At 49.8% G+C, this 22,094-nt stretch overlaps 1 long non-coding RNA gene across 1 annotated transcript; it reads right to left on the bottom strand.

Moving 5' to 3' along the window:
• Window positions 1-7,808: 7,808 nt before the first annotated feature.
• LOC140608210 (uncharacterized) lies at window positions 7,809-21,865 on the bottom strand. The gene is made up of 3 exons (XR_012010235.1): window positions 21,302-21,865; window positions 18,783-18,939; window positions 7,809-13,171 (listed from the first exon to the last, which is right to left on the bottom strand). It is a non-coding gene; the product is annotated as an uncharacterized lncRNA (long non-coding RNA).
• Between the last annotated feature and the right edge of the window lie 229 nt (window positions 21,866-22,094).

Below are 22,094 nucleotides of genomic sequence, written 5' to 3'. Positions count from 1 at the left end.
CTTCTTCAAATAGTGATTAGAAATGAAACTAATTCAGAATAATTAAAAGAGAAAATATGAAACCCCTGAGAGTCTGAGTATCCTTGCATCTGCAGTGCCCAGCATAATACTCACTTCTCTTGGTTCAACTCTAATCTTTTTGACCCCTTTTCCTCAATCTCTTTTACTACGTCTGCCTCCATCTGCCGATTAGGAATCAAAACAGATATAAACAGGTTTGGAGAACTGTATGAAAATATGGGTCATGCTCTTGTACTATATTTAAAAAGACAGCGGAAAAATTGATGGCTTCCTAGTAAAATATAATTTACCAAAATTGATCCAAGCAAAGGAAGGAAAACTAAACAGATCAATACATCGAAGCGATTAGAAGAGTAATTTAAAACTAACATTTGAAACAGCAGCAGGTCCAGGTGGCTCTGTGACTGTGCTCTATCCACCCTTTAAGGCGGTGCTACTTCCAGCAGCCAGTTAGGGAACTGTGTATTACCAGTCTGCCAAGAGGTAAGGAGCTTACACTAGAACGTAAATCAACATGTTGCTCCCTTCAAAAAGCCTTGCTTAAAAAAAAAAAACAAAAAACAAAACAAAAAAAAACAAACACACACACACAAACAAAAACAGAAACAGAAAAACAAAGCAAAAAAACCCCCCAAACATCTGATTTTATTAACGGTGTCCTGAACTGACCCCTTTGGATTTAGTAACTCAACCTGGGGGGGGGGTCCCAGGAAATATCAGAGAGGAGAACCTTTGGAGAAAAATAAACCTGTCATATATTGGGATATATATTTCCAAATGAATATTTGTGTATTAAATATGTTGTGGCCCTATTATACCCTGAGCTGATGAGGTAGACATATATCTGTTTGTTTTCTATTACTGTTGTTATAGATTTGGGGGAAGGATATTGTTTTAAAACACCTTTAAGGCACCTGGGTGGTTTAGTTGGTTAAACATCTTCAGCTCAGGTCATGATCCCAGGGTCTGGGATCGAGTCCTACATCGGGCTCCCTGCTCAGTCCACTTCACCCTCTCGCTCTGACCCTGCCCCCTGCTCATGCTCTCTTGCTCTCTCTCAAATGAGTGAATAAAAAATGTTAAAAAGATAAATGAAATACCTGTGATTTAAACACCCAGAATCAAGCACTCTGGGATATATATATTTGGTGTAGATGTACAAATTTAGATATGGGGCAATTAGTATCCTCCAAATTAAACACTATACAAACTATTTTGTAATCTGCCTTTTTTCACTTAAAGAATGTGAATGAGTTTCCATATCAAAATTGATCTACAAAGATCCCTGGGTGGCTGAGCGTTTCAGTGTCTGCCTTTGGCCCAGGGCTGATCCTGGAGTCCCAGGATCGAGTCTCACGTCGGGCTCCCTGCATGGAGCCTGCTTCTCCCTCTGCCTGTGTCTCTGCCTCTCTCTCTCTCTCTCTATGTCTATCATGAGTAAATAAAATCTTTAAAAATTTTTTGAAAAAAAATTGATCTACATTATAACTGAATTATATTCTATTAGATGGATGGATATGCTATAACTTTTTCAATCAGCTCCATGTTAAGAATGAATTCGATCGAGCATCTTCAACTTTAAAACATCATAGATATCATCGTAGAGAACAACTGTGTGTCCATTCCTTGTGCCACCACCCTCATTATCTCCTCCAGAACTGTTGCAGTGGCTTCATAAATAAGACCATTTTGGCTGGCAAGAAAAAGAAGAAGAAGAAGAAAGAGAGAAGGTCAGCCGAACTAAACAATATATTTAGTGACAAAGCCGATTTACATTTTCATGCCTGCAGATCACATTTTGAGTAGCGTTGCTTCCATAAGTGTACACTATTTATGTTATTTAAACTATTTTAGCTCATTAGGATGAAAAAAAAACCTAAAAATGACCAAAAAAATGTTATGAAGTTGTCAGAATCTTAAAATCCAATTAAGATACTAACAACAACAACAATAAGAACAAAAGGAAGGGGAGCAGAGAAAAGGAAGCGAGAGACTGGAAACCTAGAGGGGAAGGAGGCAGAGCACCGGGTGTGTAGGTGTCATTGTAGCGGAAGGACATGGGCCGGGGCATAAAAACAAAACACGACAAGTGCTGTGAAGAAGATTAAAAATTGGGCAACGTGGTGGAGAGTTACAGGAGGGGGGGGCAATGCACTTTAGCTGTTGTAACAGAGACTCTTGTTTTAAAGATTTTACTTATTGACAGAGAGAGAGAAGGAGGGAGAGAAGGAGGGAGAGAGGGAGGGGGAGGGCGCAGAAGCAGGGGGAGAGGCAGGCAGAGCAGGAGGGAGGAGGAGGCTTCCAGACCCCAGGACCCCAGGATACGATCTGAACCCCCCAGTCGCCCCACAACTCTGATTCTGTGCAGATTTGCCACCCTTGGGGTGCCTGGGAGCCTTAGGCGGTTGGGTGTAGGGCTCTCTGCTCCGTCATGGTCTGGGGGTCACGGGGAGCAGGCTTGGCCTGGAGTTGGCCTGGGCTCACTCTGCCTCTGGGATGTTCACTTGGGTCCTTCTCTCACCAGGTGGCATCTTGAGAAGGGCTGTTGATGGGGGACGGAAATGCAGGGGAGGCAGGACGTGGCCAGCGACAAGCATCGGTGGCCTTAACCAATGAAAATCCTTCCCCCCCCTCCGTTCAAAGCTCTTTGGAAGCCAATGGCCAGCCCGGTTTTTACAAGGTTGAAGCAATTCTAGGATGAACAACCAGGGAAGCAACAACTCGAGGGAGGCTGCTTCCCAGAATTCGATTCCACTAGAACAGCATGCCCAGTTGGGGCGGCCCTGACACCCGTGGGCCTCACACGCTTCCCGCAGAGCCAGCCGAGCTCCCCTCTGTGTCCCACTCCCGCAATAGTGCAAATGTGGGGCTGGGGTGTCGCAGGTCCCGGATCCAGGGCCTCCCAGCCTCTCTGCACCTTTGCGTCTCCTCCACCACCGCCAGCAGGGAAAGACCGACAGCAGGGAAAGACCGACAGCCACTGCTGAAACCGGGCGTGGGGTTGGCACCGCCGTTCCAGGCCGCAGGGGAGGCTCCTGGGACAGAAGGCCCCCCCCAACAGACACCTCCTCACGTCTCCTACTGGTGTCACGGGCTGTGACCTGAAGGACCTCACACGATCTCTCAGCCCGATTGTCCCTGGCTGTCTCTCCCACCTCTCCCATCCTCCTCATTCTAGCACCTTCCCTAGGGGACGAGGTCTTCCTCTAAGCGCTCCCTTCCTCAGCTCCCATCCACACCCCCTTCTCGGAAAGCCAAGGCCCATCAGTCAATTGGATGGTATTGATTCTCTAAGTGCTTTCTTTAGTTTTTCTTAAATGTTTTTGAGTATGATTTATGTGCCTTCTAAAAATGGCAAGACAACCGAAAGGTACGCAGTGAAGCATGCGTCCTTTTGCCTCGACGCCCATCTGTTGCAGACGCACACACGTCCCGTGTGTATGAGCGCTGGCTTCTTTTACACCAATGGCACGTGACGCTCTGTTCTCCACCTAAATGTCTAGGAGATGAGGCCACGTCCATTCAGGTGCATCTGTGAGAGGCTTTTGTGGCTGGGGAGTGTTGTGCTTCGCGGTCGGCCGAGTTGGGGTGGAGGCCTGGGCCTCTTCCCAGGCTGGGACTTCAGATAATGCATCCGCTGTCTGGTAGCCTTGTGGTAGACTTGTGGGCTAAACCTTAGGACAAAAGTGCTTGCCCGGCAGCGTGTCATGAACAGTCGTGGCTGACGAGCTCGGGGCGACGGTGCCGTCCTAGCATCTTAGACGGGCCCTCACTCAGCTGGGGCCGGGGCCCGCCTCGGGAGCCTGGGAGCCCAGGGCACTTGGGCCCAGGGAGAGGAGCCAGCTCTCCAGGTGGGCATCAGGCAAGGGCCGCGGAGGGAGGGCTCCGCCTCAGTTTTCACCTGTGCCAGGGCGCTGTTCCCGGAGATCATGACTCCTTTCCGTAGTATAGGGATGGGAGGGCGGGGGGAGAGACAGTGTGGGCAGGCTCCAGGGCTGTAGAGGCCCGGGGTGCTGCACCCCCACCGCCCGCAGCCTTCATCCTCAGCGGGGGCCCCGGAGCTGCCGGCCTCCCCTTGGCCTCCCAGTGCGGTTCCCAGGCCTGAGAGGTGCTCCGCTAACTGAGCCCTGGGGGCAGGCTCGGGACGCTGGGCCCCCGACCGCCGGAGAGTTACCCTGGGAAGGGAGAGGCTGGGCGGCGGGCCTCACTCTGGGCCAAGGAGGAGGGGGCCGCGCTGCCTCCCCCCACATCCCCCTCGCCGCCCAGTGCAATCGCGGGAAGACCTCCCAGGCTGTGTGATTTACCGTAGAGTGGCTGGGGAGGGCCGTGTACGGGCGCGCAGGTCTCCACCTGCACCCCATGGATGGGGCTGAATACAGGTGCGCGGGTCTCCACCTGCACCCACAGAGGGGCCATGTACAGGTGCGCGGGTCTCCACCTGCACCCACGGACGGGCCGTATATAGGTGCGCGGGTCCTGGCCTAGTAGAGCCTTTAAGACGCTGCTGGGAAAAGCGAGGCAGGGGCAGGCGCGGAGAGTATTCGGGATCAGGGGAGCTGTGCGGTCAGCGCGGGAGGCTGTCCAGGGATGTCAGGGTGAGCGGGGCCGTCGAACCAGGGTGAGAGGAGGGGGGCAGTGGGCTGCGGGCCAGCGGGGCCAGGCAGGGGTGACTGAAGGGGAGCGAGGGGCCCTGGGGCTCTGTCCCCCAGGAGGCGCTCGGCTCCGATGGGGTGAGGACAGGGCGTCAGAGGGGGGCCGCTGGGAAGGCTGACAAACCACAGCAACCCCCGCGCCCGGATTCTGGTCTCTAAATTCAACTTGTCACCGAAGGGGAAGCAGGGCTCCTCTGGGCGATCCCCGATCACAGAGCTGGGGCAAGGACTGAACATCCTGTCCCACCAGAAAGCAAAGAAGCTTTGGAAGACTCGGGGCCTGGCCAGAAGACGAGGTCAGGAGCCGGGGCAAGGAGACTCTCAAAGTTGGAGTGTCTGCAGTGGATCAAAACACATCAAACATGTTAAAATCCACGAGTTTATAAATTATACCAAGGGGAAAAAAATACCCTGCGTAGGTCACCTTTACAGGTTGCTAGGGAACCATCTCACTACTCTGAAAACTGGTTTAAAAAGGGAAAGAATTGAGCATTTGTCTTGTCTTTTCTATAGGAACTGTATCTCAGGATAGCTAAGTCGTCGTTGAGCAAAAGTTCTTCTTTTAGCAGCATTCCAGCTAATTGAGGAAAGAGAAATAGTAGACCGAGGGTGCCTAATTTTTGCAATTCTTAATGAACTGATAGATTTGTGATAATCATTGATGGCTCTTGAAAACTACCAGGGGAGGAAGGGCACCTGGCTGCCTCGGTTGGTAGAGCGTGGGGCGACTCTGGATCTCACTCAGGGTCATGAGTTTGAATCCCATGTTGAGTGTGGAGCCTATTAAACAAAACAAAACAAAACAAAAAAGATAAAATTATCAGGGGAAAAGCTTATGGGAGACTTTTGCCAAAAAAATTTGTATTATTTATTTTTAAATTATTTTAAATTATTTTTCTTTTTAAATTTTATTTTTATTTCTTTTTTATTTTTAGGTTTTAGCTCATGGGTAATTTTTAAATGAATGGATCAAGCCGTCAGTGTCTCAATCCACTAATCAGTATTTTATTTTATTTTATTTTATTTATTTGCTGGAGAGAGAGCACACAAGGTGGGATAGCAGGAGAGGGAGAAGCAGACTCCCCACTGAGCAGGGAGCCCAATGCGGGGCTGGATCCTAGGACCCTGGGATCATGAACTGAACTGAATCAGACGCTCACCCACTGAGCCACCCGGGCGCCCCTAAGATTATTATTTTTAAGCAATCTCTATGTACAACATGGAGCTTGAACTTACAACCCAGAGATCAAGCGTCTCCTGCTGTACCAACTGAGCCAGCCAGGCACCCCTGGAACCTGAATTCATCAAGATCCAACTGATACTTTTCAGGAAATATGGGGCTTAGGGTAATATGTTGTATGATACCACAGGGATGCAATCAGCCAAGTGCAGGATGTGGGAAAGTCTATGGGACAAATGACACAGTTTCTCCAAAAATACATAATAAGGGAAAAATAAAAGAAGGCAGGGGAGCCTTTAAGTTAAAAGAGACATAGATGATACAATAACCAACAGCAAAGTGTGGGTCCTGTTTGGACACTAACCTAAAAAAAAAGAAAACTATAAAAAATCGTGAGAAAATTGGGGAAATTTGAACACTATTTGATAATATTTTTAAAACCTTAAAAGTATGATACCATTATGGTTATGTGTTTGTTTTTCTTTAAAGTCCCTATCATTTATTTATTTATTTATTTTTTAAAGTCCCTATCTTTTAAAGACAGGATACTAAAATAATAATACTAAAACGTATGGATGAAATGATACGAAGTCTGGGACTTAGTATCACCCAGGGAGGTGAAGGCAGGAAGAAGGGTGGAATGGGATTTCCATATGTTGATAATTATTAAAGGCGGGCGGTGGTCTGCAACAGACACTATTTTCTATGTTTTGTGTATGTTTGAAACGTTTCATAATATAAAGTTTGAAGAGAATGTTCTGGGGGCCAATAATCACGTACACAGGAGTCATTAAAGAAAGATCTTCTAGGACAAATGGGAATAATAATCCCTATTTTCTAACTATAGGGCCGACAAATAAGTCACCCTTCGCACAGTGTCTCCTTTGGTAACCAGTAACGTACAGGAGCCCTAAAGAACTATTTCGGGGAAGATCAGCTTTTTCTTGTGAACAAAAGGGCTCAGCTCACAGTTATCAGGTGAGGTGTGGGTAGACTTTTCGGGTACATCAACAACAACGACCAGGGCCAGTGCTTGGCTGGAGGATGAAACCATGAGAGAGGCACAGAATGCTTCCCGCCTCACCTCCCCGCCCCTTCCCCCCCGGCCTCCTTCTTACTGCTTTGCCGCTCTTAGGAGCAGGGCTACCTGTCCAGCTGAGTGGCCTGTGCACTGCACAACTCACATATAGAGCCTGTGTGGATGACGCCCCCTGGACCAGAGCAGCACGGAGGCCCTCAGCGGGAGCCTGCTCACCTCAGGCCATCTCTGACTTTTGGGGTCCTTAGTCTTCATCCAGGGATATTTCCTTAGACCCTGTTTTCAGTCTCTGCTAAGGTCAATGGGTGATGATGTAAATCATGTTGGCTTTTTTAAGTTGGTATTTTTCTAGTGCTTTCTACTAGTCCCTTTCTCCCAGCGATCATAATCCTATATGTCCTAGTCAAGATAGGCAGACAACCCCCAGATTTCAGTGCTTTAAGGAAATAAAGGCTTGTTTCTTGCTTCCATCACAGTCCAAGGGATCTGCGTCCTGCTCCTTTGGGCTCCCTCCTCTATCGTCACCTCCTTCCCTGGACCCCCGGCAAGGCAAGAAAGTGGGGAAGGCATGGCCCTCCGAACGGCCTCTGGCTGGGCACCCCCAACGCCCGGACCCCCATTCCTCCAGCAAGAGCCCACGGAGGGGCGGGGTGCCAGGGAGGTGACGCCGACGTTTCAGGGCCACCGGCCAGGGTTGGCTGCACCCCGGGCCGTGGAGTGCCTCCCCATCCTCGGGCACCGGGGGATGCCTGCCCTGCAGACACCCGACACTGGCGGCCCAGGTGCCCGGCCCCCCGAGAGCTGAGGGACAGGGGACGTCGGTGGGGCAGCTTATGAGGCTCCTAGAACCCCGCAGCCGCGCCCTTACCCCACCTGCCAGGGGCTAATTGCTCTTCCAGGGCAGGAAGCCGGGGAGAGGGACATGTTCTGTTAGATTGCTTTCACTAGCCAGAGGCTCAGGGGGGTGGTTGTTGTTTTTAAAGATTTTATTTATTTATTCATGAGAGACACACAGAGAGAGAGAGAGAGGCAGAGACACAGACCGAGGGAGAAGCAGGCTCCATGCAGGGAGCCCGATGTGGGACTCGATCTCAGGACTCTGGGGTCACCCTGTGAGCCAGAGGCAGATGCTCCACCACGGAGCTACCTGGGTGTCCTGAGGCTCAGGGGTTTTTAATTTGGGGGGGGGTCCATGAAGTGCTTCGACAGATTGGTGATTCCCTGAAAACCATATGTACAACTTGTGTTCACATGTAAAATTTTCTGGGAAGAGGGTCCATAGTTTGACACCTAGAAGGCATTCGATAAATATTCCTTCTAAAAACTCACAAAGAGTCTGCAAGACTGAGTGTTCTCCAGAGAAACAGAAGTAGTAGGATGTGTGTGTGTGTGTGTATACACCCACCCCCACACACACCCCCTACACACACATAGGTTTTAAGGAATCGGCTTGTCCAGGCCCCACATCTGCAGGGGGAGCTGGTGGTCTGGAAACCTAAGAAGAGCCAATACTGGGGTCCCCGGGCGGGGGCGGGGAGCTCAGTGGTTGAGCGTCTGCCTTCGGCTCAGGCCGTGACCCTAGGGTCCTGGGATCGAGTCCCGCGTCAGGCTCCCTGCATGGAGCCTCCTTCTCCCTCCCTCTGCCTGTGTCTCTGGCTCTCTCCCTCTGTTGTCTCTCATGAATAAATACATAAAATCTTTTTTAAAGAAGAAGAAGAAGAGCCTATGGTGCCATTCAAGTCCAAAGGCTGTCGGGTGGGAAATTCCCTCTTGCCTGAGGGAGGTCAGTCTTTCGCTCTATCCAGGCCTTCAACTGATAGGACGAGGCTCACCCGCATTATCGAAGGCACCGATTTAGATGCCCATCTCATTCAAAAACACCCGCACAGAAACATCCAGAACAGCATTTGAGGCTACATCTGGGCGCCACGGCCCAGCCAGGTTGATGAATAAAATTCACCCTCGCAGGAATCTTGACCCATGCGAACGGTAGAGATTAGGAAAACTATATCTAAGAAATTCCCACCATCCTCCTTCCTCCTCTCTGGCCAGGTTTCTGTGCTCACCCAGTTTCTGTGCTCAGCCCTAGAATAGCTTACTTTTTTTTTTTTTTTTTTTTTTTTTTACTTATTTTGGCGACGCGTAGAAAATCTGCCTAACAACTCCCTTCTAGCGACTTCCATCTATTTCACCCCAAAAGAACTGGGGACAGGGATTCCCAATTCAGGTTTAGTAAATGTTCAATAATGTTAAAGACAGCATTACTTCTCTCCTGGAAAGAAAAAAGAAAAGAAAAGAAAAGAAAAGAAAAGAAAAGAAAAGAAAAGAAAAGAAAAGAAAAGAAAAGAAAAGAAAGAAAAGAAAAGAAAAGAAAAGAAAAGAAAAGAAAAGAAAAGAAAAGAAAAGAAAAGAAAAGGAAAGAAAAGAAAAGAAAAGAAAACGTTGCTTAACCCAAGCATCTGAGCTTTCCCACCCCGCGTAGGTCAATGATCGTGCCCAGCGGGCTGAGGTGCGTATCTTTATTGTTTATATGGTACAACCCTGCCTCCAGCCATTTATCTTGAATAAATCCTCCTGCCAAACGAAGTCCTTGCAATCCCAGATTATACTTTATCCCTCTGCAATCCTGCACGGTGTTGACAACGCTGCTGGCGCAGGCAGGAGTGCTGGGTAACGGCTGCTGTTGCCACATTCTGTTTTCTTTGACTCTGCTAATATTAAGCCACCAGCCAGCCCCGGTATTAAAAATAGCCCAGATTTATCTTTCAGGGTTGTCACCCAGCTTCAACATCTGCACCTTGCTTCCACCGACAGAGCTGCTCGCGAAGCAAACTGAGGCAGGGCTGGGGCGAGAAGCTTCTTGCTGTGCGGCTCTTTGCCGGCGTAGGGAAGGCCTGATGGTTCAGTGCAGGTGTTGTCTCCCATCCTCCTTCCCCTCACGTCGTTTTCACGGGCAAAGATGCGGGGAGGCCCATCTGGGGGGACAGGGCCCATCTGGGGGGACAGGGCCCTCTCCGCCCGCCCGCTGAGCCTCCCCTTCCCCGGCCTGGGAAAGAAAGGACGTTCCGCGTTATAAAGTACCGAGGGACCTGGACGGCTCCACACGGCTCTATTAATATAAGATGAGCTGATTCCCCAGCTGTCGTCCCGCCGCTTTCAGCAGAGCCATCTGAACATTTGCAAAATAGCAGAGCAGTTCTGGGTGGGAGGGCCCGGGGTTCACCATCCAGACCACCCAGCGGGCACCCCAGGTGACGGGCTTTGCAGGCGCCCGTGGGGAAACTCGGTAACACATCGAGGGTCTTGCACCATCAGTCTGGGCCACGGGGAGACGGTGGCTGGCACCCCCGCTTTGCTTCCCGGTTACTTCCTTTTCCCCATTATCTTTCCCCTCCTTGTGCGCAACCAGACATCTTTCTGAAAAATCTATTCAGAAGGAGTTATTAGGGTAAATCAAACACAAATCCAGGTAAAAGATAGCAAATGCTGCCTTGATGTAGAATCTGTCGTCCGGAGCCCGCACTATGACCGACTTGTGTTCGATTTTCACAGGCTCGTGACCAGTAGCTGAGATGGGCCAGGGAACGCCGGGGAAAGGTATGTACCCGAAGTAGCACCTTCTCCAAAGTTCAAGTGCACCAGGGATCCTGGCGGAGGGGAGGGTTGGAGAGGGTTGGGGGGACGGGCCCAGGAATCTGCATTTCTGAACAGCAATCGAGGGATGGACGACCCTTTGAGCGGCAAGGGTCCGGATTCAGTGTTGTCCCACCATTTCCAGTTTGGGGCACATTTGTAAATATGCCCAAGTGATAGAAAACGTAGTCTGAGTGCATCACCAAAGTGGCAAAACTGCTCTCCCTGAGGCTGAATTCCTTCAGAACTACTTTGGGACAGAAATATATGTGAGAATGGAGCACAGCGTGACAGCCGTTCAGAAACCCCATTCTCCTCTCCGTCCTTCCCACTGATGGCTCACCCGCCCTACTTCTGCTGGTTTCCTACTGGACACCCCCTTTCTTATTTGGGTCCAGGGTCCTCACCCTATAACGACCCCTCCTGTGAGATGTGTTCTCTGGGAGGGAAGGTTCCAGAAGACACTTGGCCTGGTGGCGGGGAGGGTCTGAATCGGGCTCTGCCAGCTGGGAAAGGAGAGCCCTTGGGCCAGTTCGTTCCTTCGCCGCTCCCGTCCTCAGTCTCTGCACCTGAGAGCGGTCGGGGTGTGAAAAGTTGCTTTTGGATCTTTAAGTGAGAAAAACAGGACAAGAAGCCTTCCGGGACTAGTGTTCGCTTTAGACGAACCGGTGGGCCGACTGCGGCCCGTGGGGGTGAGGAATGCACGGAGCCACGTGAAGAGCTCCCCACGCCACCCGAGCCCCGACGCCGGCAGTCGGGGTGCCCAGACGCCCTCCCAGTGAACCGTTTCGAAGGGGGAGCTTTCCCAAGCGTCTGTCACCCCCACCGCATGTATGGGGCGCACTCCTAGTCCAGGTTAGGTCTCTGCTTGACTCGGGGTCCTTGTCTGGGACATGAGGGACTGCTCCGTCCTGAAACGCAGGGTGGCCTCAGCTCGGGCTCGGCGACACCACCGTCCCCAGCTGTCCCCCAGCCCTGCCGGCCCTCCCGCCTCCTCCTTCTCCGTGCAGCCTCCAGAACAGCACTGAACACGCGGAGGCAAGGACGCGAGTCTGCCTCCCTTCTCAGGCTGGGCCGGGCCCTGTAGACGCTTGCTGTCCAGCGACACTTGAAACTGCCTCGCTCGTCAGCTGGGCCGGGGCTGAGGGCCGGGCTGTCCTCCTTCGGTGGAGGTGGCCCCGCCTCCCCAGGACCCTGAGACGGTGGTGTCCCCCTGGGCCGGGGGCTCCGTGCCCGTCCTTTGGCCTGTCGCTCACCCGGTCTTCTGCGGTGCTCCGGGCCACCTCCACTGGTGGCGGGGACATTGGGGGCAGACAGGCCTGGGCCCGGGCTCTGTGGACCCACTGCCACTTGACTTTGGGTGAGTCGCTTAAATTTTCTGCAGCTTCCAAGTGTGTGAAGTGGGGTGACAAGTGTCGCCCTGCAGAGCCACTGCAGCTGCACTGGTGCCCCCCACCCTGCGTCCTCCTTGCTGCCGCCCAAGCCGGGGCAGAGGCGCCCCTTCGGCTTCTCTTATTAGGATGCTGGGATGCCGAGATCCACTTTTATTATTAAGGCTCGGGTATGGATTTAATGGCAAACCTTCTGAAATATTTCTGGGAGATGTTTTCCTTTCTGGCGAGCACGCATGTGTGTGCAGGGAGCTGGGCGGCCAGAGAGTGAGAAGGAAGGCTCCCTTCTTACCTTTGGGTGAAGTTACCTGCCGAGACCATTCCTAAGCGTTAGACATTCCCCATATAATGACCACGAGGGACAGCTCTGGGGACGCCAACCTCCGGGGCGCGCGTGGCTGGGGGGAAGGCCAACGGCACCCAGTGGGTGCTCGACGATCTCACCGCGCCTCTGAACCAACCAAGCCTGGACCCGATCCCTCCGGGGAGGAGAAACCTTATTGTTGGAGCTACCCTGGGTCCCCGGTTCTGTTACTGGGTCTCCATCAGCACCCAGCACACAACTGAGGCCGGGCCTTGGAGACGGCAGGAGGAGGGGGCTGGCGATAGCGGGACAGAAGGGGACGCTGGGGAAAAGTCACCTCGGGGGAGGATTTTAACCGTTCCTGGATGTGCAGTGTAAACCTCTGCTCCGTGCCGGGAAGGCTTCAGTGAATTCCACAGTTCCTCACGGATGCTTTCGGTGCTGGGGGCTTGTTCTGAGGGATTCGAACCAAGGTCGAGCTCTCGAGCAGGAACGAAAGCAGAGACACACCTGGGAATAACAGTACTTTGGAGTTACAGGAGGACTAGAGATCATATCTGTCCGCGTCCAGAATGATGCCTGGGATCACGTAGGACACGTGCGACAAAAGGATGGATACGATTCCTGTTCTATATTGCTAGTACTATGATCTCGGCTCCTGATTGGCGGCCAGCAAGGACGTGGAGGTTAGATGCCCGTGGGTAGGGCTGGACCTGGGGGCAGACCCAGTGTAGGCTTCGCGAGGCAGCTCTGGGGTGAAGGCTGTATGAAGTCAGCTTTGCTTGGCGGCAGCCCCGGCAGGTGGGCAGTTGGTGCCCGGAAGGCCGCCAGAGCTTCTGTGATCCCGCCGATGGAGCCCAAGGCTGGATCCGGGGGCCGGGGCAACGGGGAGCTGTGATTCCATGGGCACAACGGAGCTTCTGTCACGCTAGACGAAGAGGTTCGGGAGATCTGTTGGACAACAAGGTACATAAAACGCGACTGCAGTGTAGACTTAAAAAAAATGGTGAAGATGGTGAATTTTATGTGATGTGTTTACTATAATTAAGAAAAAAGGGAGGGATCCCTGGGTGGCACAGTGGTTTGGCGCCTGCCTTTGGCCCAGGGCGCGATCCTGGAGACCCGGGATCGAATCCCACGTCGGGCTCCCAGTGCATGGAGCCTGCTTCTCCCTCTGCCTGTGTCTCTGCCTCTCTCTGTCTCTCTCTCTCTGTGACTATCATAAATAAATAAATAAATAAATAAATAAATAAATAAGGATATTTAAAAAAAAAAAGGGGGGGGGAAGCTCGATCTCAGTTCCTAGAACTAAGGGGTACAGTCCTAACAGGTTCAATAGGAGCCTGACTCATTTGCGTAGGCCTTCCTGAGCTTTCCCCGATTAGGAAAGGACCGGTCCCAGATCTCAGGCTGAGATTGACCCTGCATCTTCCATGTGGAAGTCAAGAGTCATTAAAATCTATCTTCATATATATGTATATGTGTGTGTGTGTGTGTGTGTCTCAAAAGTGGTATACAAGCTCTGCGTGTGTGTGTGTACACCCATACGTATGAAATCCCCTTTCTGCGTGTATGTGACTCTCCTTATCCTACTTGAACTCTCAAAAGGACCTCAAGTGTCGACCTCATTTACGCAGCCAGCTCCCGGGAGCCCTAAGAGCCAGGATCTTGCTCTGATCGGTGAGGTGTGACAGGGTGGGCCACTGTGCATGTTTCCACCTGCTGTTCTGCTCTTTCTCCTTCTGCCACAGGAATGGCTTGTCTCAGATAGAAGCCACTTCTGCAGCCGTGGTGCCAGGATGAGAGAGCACGTGGAGAGGAGCAGCAGAGCCCTCTCTGATGTGGCGGTGACTGTTTAAAGGCAGGGTGAGGAACACTGGTTGTGACAAGCTGACTCGGGGAGCCTGTGCTACTGTGGTAAAGCTGACTAATAAGTCTGGGCAATCGCCCACTGCCAACGCACAGAATCAGGAGAGCTAATAAGTTGTTGTTTCTAGCTACTACGTTTTAGGGCTTTCGTAAGACAATAATAGGTAAACAGGGGCATCCTGTAAAGAAGGGACGTCAACCTGAACCAAGGCAAGGTTGGCTGAAAGGAGCCGATGAATCGAGAAATATGAAAGGGGTGGTCTGGAACTCTTAATCTCTAACGATAGAACTTAACCACAAAGTGGGGTTTATTGGCTTAAGGTACTGAAAAGGACTCAGGACTGAAGTGATGTCACAGGGTTCGGTTTCTCTGCATCACTTGGCTCTGCCTTCCCCTGGCTGAGTGGGTTCCCTGGACTCTGTGTGGCAGGTTCCAGCCACCTTGGGGACAGCACTTGCTGATTGACGTCTTCCCAATTTCAAGTCCAGTGGGAAGAATTCTTTTCTGGTCATGCTATTTTGAGATCCACTCTGCATAGACCGGCTTGAGGACCCCTGAGAAAATCTCTTTGGCTGAGTGGGGATGGTGGTGATTGGAGAAGAGAGTGTACGTGGGTCATGGGTCCTTCTGTTGAAACTCAAACAGTTCTTTAAGAGGGAGATTTATTCATTCATATAACTAAAAAAAGAAAAATTCATGGACTGTCTCAACTTCAGGTGCAGTTTGATTTGCAGACAAGGATGTCACCAGAATTCATCTCCTGACTTTTCAAAATTGTTGCCAGCTGAGACACTGGGGATTTCAAAAACCAAGAAGTGGGTTTGAGGATGACAACAAGCTCCAATCGAATGTGTGGGGCTCTTCCTTTTAACTGCTTTTTGTAAACAAACACAGGGGTAAGTTATTGGTCCTGGTGAATGGTCATAGGTTTGGGTTTAAGTTCAACATTATTCAGACTGTCCACAGAGACGAGAGCGTAAGGTGAATCCAGATTGCTTGAGCTTAGGTCCTGGCTCTCACACTGATTAGCTGGTGACCTTGGGTAACTCATTTAAACACTCAGTGTCGGGCAGCCCTGGTAGCGCAGCGGTTTAGCGCTGCCTGCAGCCTGGGGTCTGATCCCGGAGACCTGGGATCGAGTCCCGCGTCAGGCTCCCTGCATGGAGCCTGCTTCTCCCTCTGCCTGTGCCTCTGCCTCTCTCTCTGAGTCTCTATGAATAAATAAATAAAATCTTAAAAAAAAAAAAAACACTCAGTGTCTCAGTGCACCTATCTGTAAAATGTGAAATGACATTATCTACCTACCTTTGAGAGCTGTTGTCAATAATATATGCAGGCCACTTAGAAAATCCTAAGTGCTCAATGTTCATTATTACTCTCATGTCTACTGTAAGCGAATAATAATTTGCAGACTTTTATTTTAGAATTATGGCCATTTTAGATGGCAGGTGTTGGGTTAGTTTTAGATCTCTCTCTTCGCAGTGAGTGACTAGAACTATATCTGCTCGTAATATGGGTCAGAGAACACATTCTGACAGCATTTTGCTATGTATTTTCACTGGCCCCAGCCATGCTCCCATCAGTTACTGGACTGTAGTCTTCCAAGAGAGGTATCTTCCTTTATCTATACTTCTTTGGTATGAAAGAAAACCTAAGAGAAGTTTGATTAAAGGTCTAAAAAGGGGACAAAACACAGGCTTTTTAAAAACTAGTGAATATTTTGCAATACAGCTCTGAATAGTGAGGGCAGAGCATTGTCCTGTATCTTTTTTATCATCTCATTGCATAATCTTGTTTTTTTTTTTTTTGACAAGCTTAGAAAAATGGAAATTTCAAAGTAAGTGTGATGTTCGCAATTCCTATCATGATGAGTAGCAGGTTACTCATAGCTTCCCCTGGTTATTTTTGTTGGGTTGTTTTGTGTAGTTGGGGTTGGTAGAACAATTGTTCTATGAGTCTGGAATTATCTTGGCTCTGGCTGCCTGCATTCCTAACTGCAGTGTGTCCCTCTGTGAGAGTGGCAGGGATTAAGCTCTGTGGGCACATTATCCACAGCTTTCTCTCTCAGTTTTGGATGCTCTTACATAAGGCTCCATATTGATCTCAAAGGGGGGAGAGTGGGTGGGGCTGGGGAGACAGATAAGTTGAAATACTTTCAAAAATGCTGGGATGTGTAACTTGCATGGGTTTTCTCTCCAAGCTAAAGGGTGGTGGGGACAGGGACACAAATTTTGCCTCGTTGCTCTGCAAATCAGCCTTGGTTAGCCAATAGTCTTCTCGTTCAAATACAAACATTTGCTGGACATGTTTATGAATTAAATTGCAGAGACGGTTTGGGAAATCAGCAATCTCCCGGGTTGCTCTATAGATTTAAACAGTTATGTGACTCTAAGGCTTCTCTGGGGCAATTCAAGTTGTTTTTCTCTGATAGAAGTTTGATGTCTTAGATGAAGAAACGATATAATAATGCAAGTGTCCTACGATGTTCTTAATTTTAATTCAATTTATATTTTTGAGTAGCCAGCAAGATGTATCGAGTACTCATGGTATGAAGCAAATATTGGTGTTCTAATTTGAGTCTCCAAAGTTTGAATTTGATCCCTAAACATTAATAATAAGCTTTATCAAGTAATTAAAATGTGCTAGGCATTAGCCTGGTGTAAGTATTTGTATCTCTACAATTTAACTAACTGAAGCTCTAAAAGTTTGAGAAACTTAATGTGGTCACAAGTCTGGTGAGAGATAGTTACTTTTTTTTTTTCTTTTCTTTTCAGTAATCTCTAAGACCAACATGAGGCTCGAACTCATGACCCCAAGATCAAGAGCCACTCACTCTACCAACTGAGCCAGCCAGGTACCCCACAACTCTAATGAAACACGGGAATCGAACACAGATCTGTCTCTCACTAAATCTGTGTTCTTTCTAAGGCAGTGCTGTCCCATAGAATTTTCTGTAATAATGTCCTATATCTCTGTGGTCCAATATATGGCAGGCACAATATGGTAGCTACTGAGCATTATTTAAAAAAGATTTTATTTATCTATTCCTGAAAGACACACAGAGAGAGGCAGAGACACAGGCAGAGGGAGAAGCAGGCTCCTCCTGCTCGACGGGGGTACTCGATCCCGGGTCTCCAGGATCACAGCCTGGGCCAAAGGCAGATGCTCAACCACTGAGCCCCCCGGGCTTCCCACTACTGAGCATTTGAAGTGAGACTAGCGGGGATCCCTCGGTCGCTCAGTAGTTTAGCACCTCCCTTCGGCTCAGGGCGTGACCCCAGGATCCCAGGATCGAGTCCCACATCGGGCTCCCCATAGGGAGCCTGCTTCTCCTTCTGCCTGTGTTTCTGTCTCTCTTTCTCTCTCTCATGAATAAATAAAATCTTTAAAAAAATATTAAGCGAGACTAGTATAAATGAAGAAATCAATTTTTAGTTTTATTTAATTTTAATTAAGATTAAAATTTAATAGCCACATGTATTGGATGCATAGGACATCACAGTGTCTGGCCTACAAACACTCGAGCTACTGTGATCATCTAGTCCAAACTGCTTCTTTTATAGGTAAGGAACTCGTGACTTAAGAGAGGCGAAATAACCCATTGAAGGACACACAGCTGCTTATTTAAGGAACCAGCAAGTCGCTAAGCTTCTGAGGTGGTGCTCCTCTCTAGGATATCATTTGGTTCTATATCCAGGATATCGTGAACTTATAATCAAGGTCCAGGATCCTGACCTTAAGATATGGAGAGATGCTTAAGTATATTCAGAATTATTGAATCATGCTTTTTATAATTATAGTATGCTCACTATAATTTTAACATTAAGTTGATTTTCTTACACCCTGATTACCTGAGAATTATACTGGAAGTGTAATGTGTGCGTTGTAGGTCCACGGGCCCATCACTACGAAACGAAGCCTCTTTATCTGTATTATCCACATCATTATGTGTAAGTGCTCACTGGCCAGACGCTAGCCCCCCTCTAGGTGACCCTAGTCACTTCCGAGAGTTCTCAAGTCCTTCCTCTATGACTTTTCACCTTATTGCCACAACGCTGTGTCTGCTGCTACTAACTTTTGAATCACAGCCTCAGGCTCCACCTGTCCCAGAAAGAGATGCAGATGAGAATTCCAACCGTGCGGTGTTCTCAGGGGGATTAGAGATGATTTATGTAAATGCCTGGCATGTGGTAGGTATTCAGTAAAGACAAACTCTTATCATTATTTTAGATTTCTTTGCCACCGGAGTTTTTTGAGAGCGCAGCTAGGCGGCTGAGTTGATGAATTTCAACATAATTTTCTTCAATTTTCTGCATTTGCTCTTTGCTTTAGGCGCTCTCAGTAGCGAAATCATCTCATAACATGATTATGAGCGAGGGAAGTTCATTCATTCACTCACTCATTCGTTCAGAAAGCATGTGTGAGATTCAGTTATTCTAGGCTGGGGAGCACAAATATGTACAAGCTATTTCAAGGGTCTACGCGAATCGCAGCAATACAAGACACTTTGTGAACTCTTCTGAGTCGCAGAGAGGAAGATACCCCTCCCGGTTGGAAAGATGGTAACAACTAATATTAATCTAGCCATTTCCAAGCACTTCCACGTGCATCTGAGAACTTGATTCTCACAAACACCCTGTGATCAGAACTCGGGTTTGTAGAGAATACAGTTCACGGGAAAGAGGGACTTACCGGGGTTGTTGTGGTAGGGTCCGCCCTAGGGTCTGACTGGCGAGGTCCCGAAGGCCGCTCCACGGTGTCCTGCAGGGAAACCTTCGTGCACAAGGGGGCTCTTCACCTGAGTATTTAAGGAGGGACCACCTGGGGCAGGTGGACACAGGGCCAGGGCCTTTTAAGTAAACCAAACAGCAAAGATATGAAAACTGGGAAGGTTAAGACGTATTTTGGAAAGGGTGAGTAGGGCATGTTAGCTGAAGCATCAGCTATTTCTGGGGGAGTCAGACGTAAGAAAAGAGCGCTGCACTGCGGCTGCATCACCCGGAGCTGAGCCGCCCACCTAAGTTGTTTAGGAAGTATTCAGAGGCAACGGGAGAGAGGAAGGCGTGTGCTGAACTCAGGGAGAATTAGGACGATCCGAGGGGTGAGTCAGACTGTCGAGGAGAGCATGGGGAAGGCAGGGGACCCAGTTAGGAGGCGACGTTAAGGCAGACTTGTGGGTGGCAGGGGAAGAGGAGCCAGATCCCAGAAGCACTGGATGGTGTGTTTGTGCTGCGACGGTGCGGGCGGGGTGGCGAGGCGTGGGAGCTGAGACAGAGGCAGGGGAAGATGCCTCTTCGCTTTGAGTGGAGTCCCTGCGAGAGTGGTCACGCCGCTAGCAGAGCAGGCGTAGCTGCAGAAGCAGCTGGCTCAGAAGGACAGATCCTGAGCTCCCTTTGGTTCTGCTGCGTCTGGGCCGCATTCTGTGTTGCCACCTGACTGTCCACTGGGAAAGTGGGAGGTGAGGAAGAAGAAGGGTTTGGCTGACCTCCCTGGCAGAGGGCTCTTCCTTCCTGTCTCTGCTCTGCTCCCCAGTCCCCCTACTGCGCCTGATGACAACAACGCCTGCTATGTGGGAAACACTCAACATAACTTGGGGAAAGAAACCCACTTAAAAGAAGATGTGTCGGGAAAAGTTTTAGGGCAAGGGAGAAGACGAGGGTGCTAGAAGAGAGATGTGTGCCAATAATGGGAAGCACCAAATTCGAGTCACTGGATATAGCAATTTCTCGGAGATTAAGGACTCCGTGGCCTATGTTCTATCTCAGTGTGGGAAGGAGCCAGGAGATGCAAAAGAAGGGGAACAAAAGTTGGGTAAGGGGTTGGCTTCTAGTCCTATTTGTACCATCGCATTCTGAAGCAGAAGTCCAAGAAGTCAGGGAATTTAAATTCAAACCCAGACTTCCAGGTTGTAAAGAAAGCACCAAACCGCTGAGTCACCCAGGGATCCCCTAAATTTTTTTTTAAAGTAGACTCCACACCTAGTATGGAGCCCAACATGGGGCCTAAACTCATGACCCTGAGGTCCAGACCCGAGTTGAAATCAAGAGTTGGACACTCAAGTGACTTGGCCACCCAGGTGCCCTACACCTTCTCAATATTTACATGTGTGATATGTAGATCTCCATTTGGGATCCTATCCTGCCGTGTTAGGTGTCTTCAGAATCAGCCGGTCATAAAGATCTCCCTTGCTGTGAGTCTTGAGCTTCCTTATCCTTTCTTGACAACCACCACACTTTTTGGGTGGTAACTTGTTTTATTGGCTGTCTCCTCCGACAGACATGAAGCTGTGAGGAGGCAGGAACCAGGCTGTCTTGTTTACAAATAGATCCTAGTGCTAGTGCAATAACTGACGATGGTATGTGCTCACTAAATGGGTTTCAAACCCTGAAATGATGAAAGACTTATTACACATTTGATGACAGCAAGTAGGGTGAAGAGAAGCAATGGAAGGGAGTAGAGTAACCTTTAAAGAGAATGCCTTGCTAAATCATAATACAAACAGAGCAGCAGTCTGGCAGTTTCTCTCACAATCAGGGAAACTGCCAAACGCACACTTCTATTGCCTTAAGAACTAAAGTTGAAGTAATCTATTCATTCTAAATGTTAGGGGTTTGCTGTTGTTGTGGTTTCCCTTCAAATGAGTGGTTGGATTAGGATCAGATATCATAAAAAGTGAGGGCCTGGAGTTATCAAGCGACTGATTCACTTAAGTGCATTTAAAAATGCAAATTGACATTTAACAATAAAGAATAAAACACAGCTTTTTGGTTTTCCTTGAAAAATTTGGGGATCCCTTGGTGGCTCAGCGTTTGGCGCCTGCCTTTGACCCAGGGCGTGGTCCTGGGGCCCCTGCATGGAGCCTGCTTCTCCCTCTGCCTGTGTCTCTGCCTCTCTCTCTCTCTCTCTCTGTGTGTCTCTCATGAATAAATAAATAAAATCTTTAAAAAAGAAAAAAAAATTGGACCTTTGGCAACAGTGGTCTGAAGCCTTTCCATGGGCCTGTGTTTATCAACAGGCCACATCCCACCACTCCCAAAGCAAATGCTACCGGCATTGTAAGGCCTCCGAAGTCATGACCCTTGCTCTTGCAGGATCTTTAAGTCCCCTTTGCTTGGGGGGGAAGCTGTCTTCTTTGATCTCGGTAGGGTTCTATTTCTACCGACTTTTGAATGACCTCAGTATCGCCTGAACGGTACTATGATATTGCATACCTGCTTATATCTGTCATAGACTCTGAAACTGGCTATTTCACATATAATCAGGGGACCCCCAACTGCTCCAGAAGGCTCCCTTCTGCTACTGTTATTGATCCACGTTTCCTCTAATCGGTCCTCCGATGACCCTAAGGGGCGATCCTGCTAGGACAGCCGGTCTGCAGGTGGGAATCTGAGTGCTGCCCTAAGGCTGAGAGCATCGTGTGTGCGGTGGGGGCACGAGAAGGGTCGGGGACGCGGAAACGCGGGGACTGCGGGTGTGAAGCTTGCAGGACCGGGCTTGGGAGGATGACCGAGACAGGACGCCGCAGGGCCCGTGTGCTCGCAACCCGCCCAGAACTGCGGTCGCCGAGCCGAACTCCAGGTGCGCTAAGCCAGGTAGCGCATCAATGAACACGTGCACCGCAAATCTCCATGTCAGATGGAAATAACTGCTATTTATAAAACCCAAGCAGAGCCGGGGAACAGCGGGCGAGGGCGGCTGCTATTCCGGGAGACCCCAGAGCAGCAAGTCAACGAAGCCCAAACCGTCCACCGGGTTCTAATTCTCCAGGCTCCCCGAGAGCGAGCCGCGCCTCCCGCGAAGCCCCGCCCCCGGCCTCCCCATTGGGCGCCGAGGTAAGCCCCGCCCACTTCCCCGCCCACAGGCCGCCTTGGGGGCGGGGCTCCGCGCCGCGCTGAAAGCCGCGCGCGCAGACTTCCCGGCATTCTTCGCGTTCTGTCAAGCCGGGAGGATCGGCCCCGCCTTTCCCCACTTCCCCCTCTCCCGCTCCCTCCCGTCCCACCACCC

The sequence above is a fragment of the Canis lupus genome, chromosome 17 (assembly GCF_048164855.1).
Source record: "Canis lupus baileyi chromosome 17, mCanLup2.hap1, whole genome shotgun sequence".
NCBI classification, from domain to species: domain Eukaryota; kingdom Metazoa; phylum Chordata; class Mammalia; order Carnivora; family Canidae; genus Canis; species Canis lupus.
This window is presented reverse-complemented; position numbering and strand designations above follow the sequence as displayed.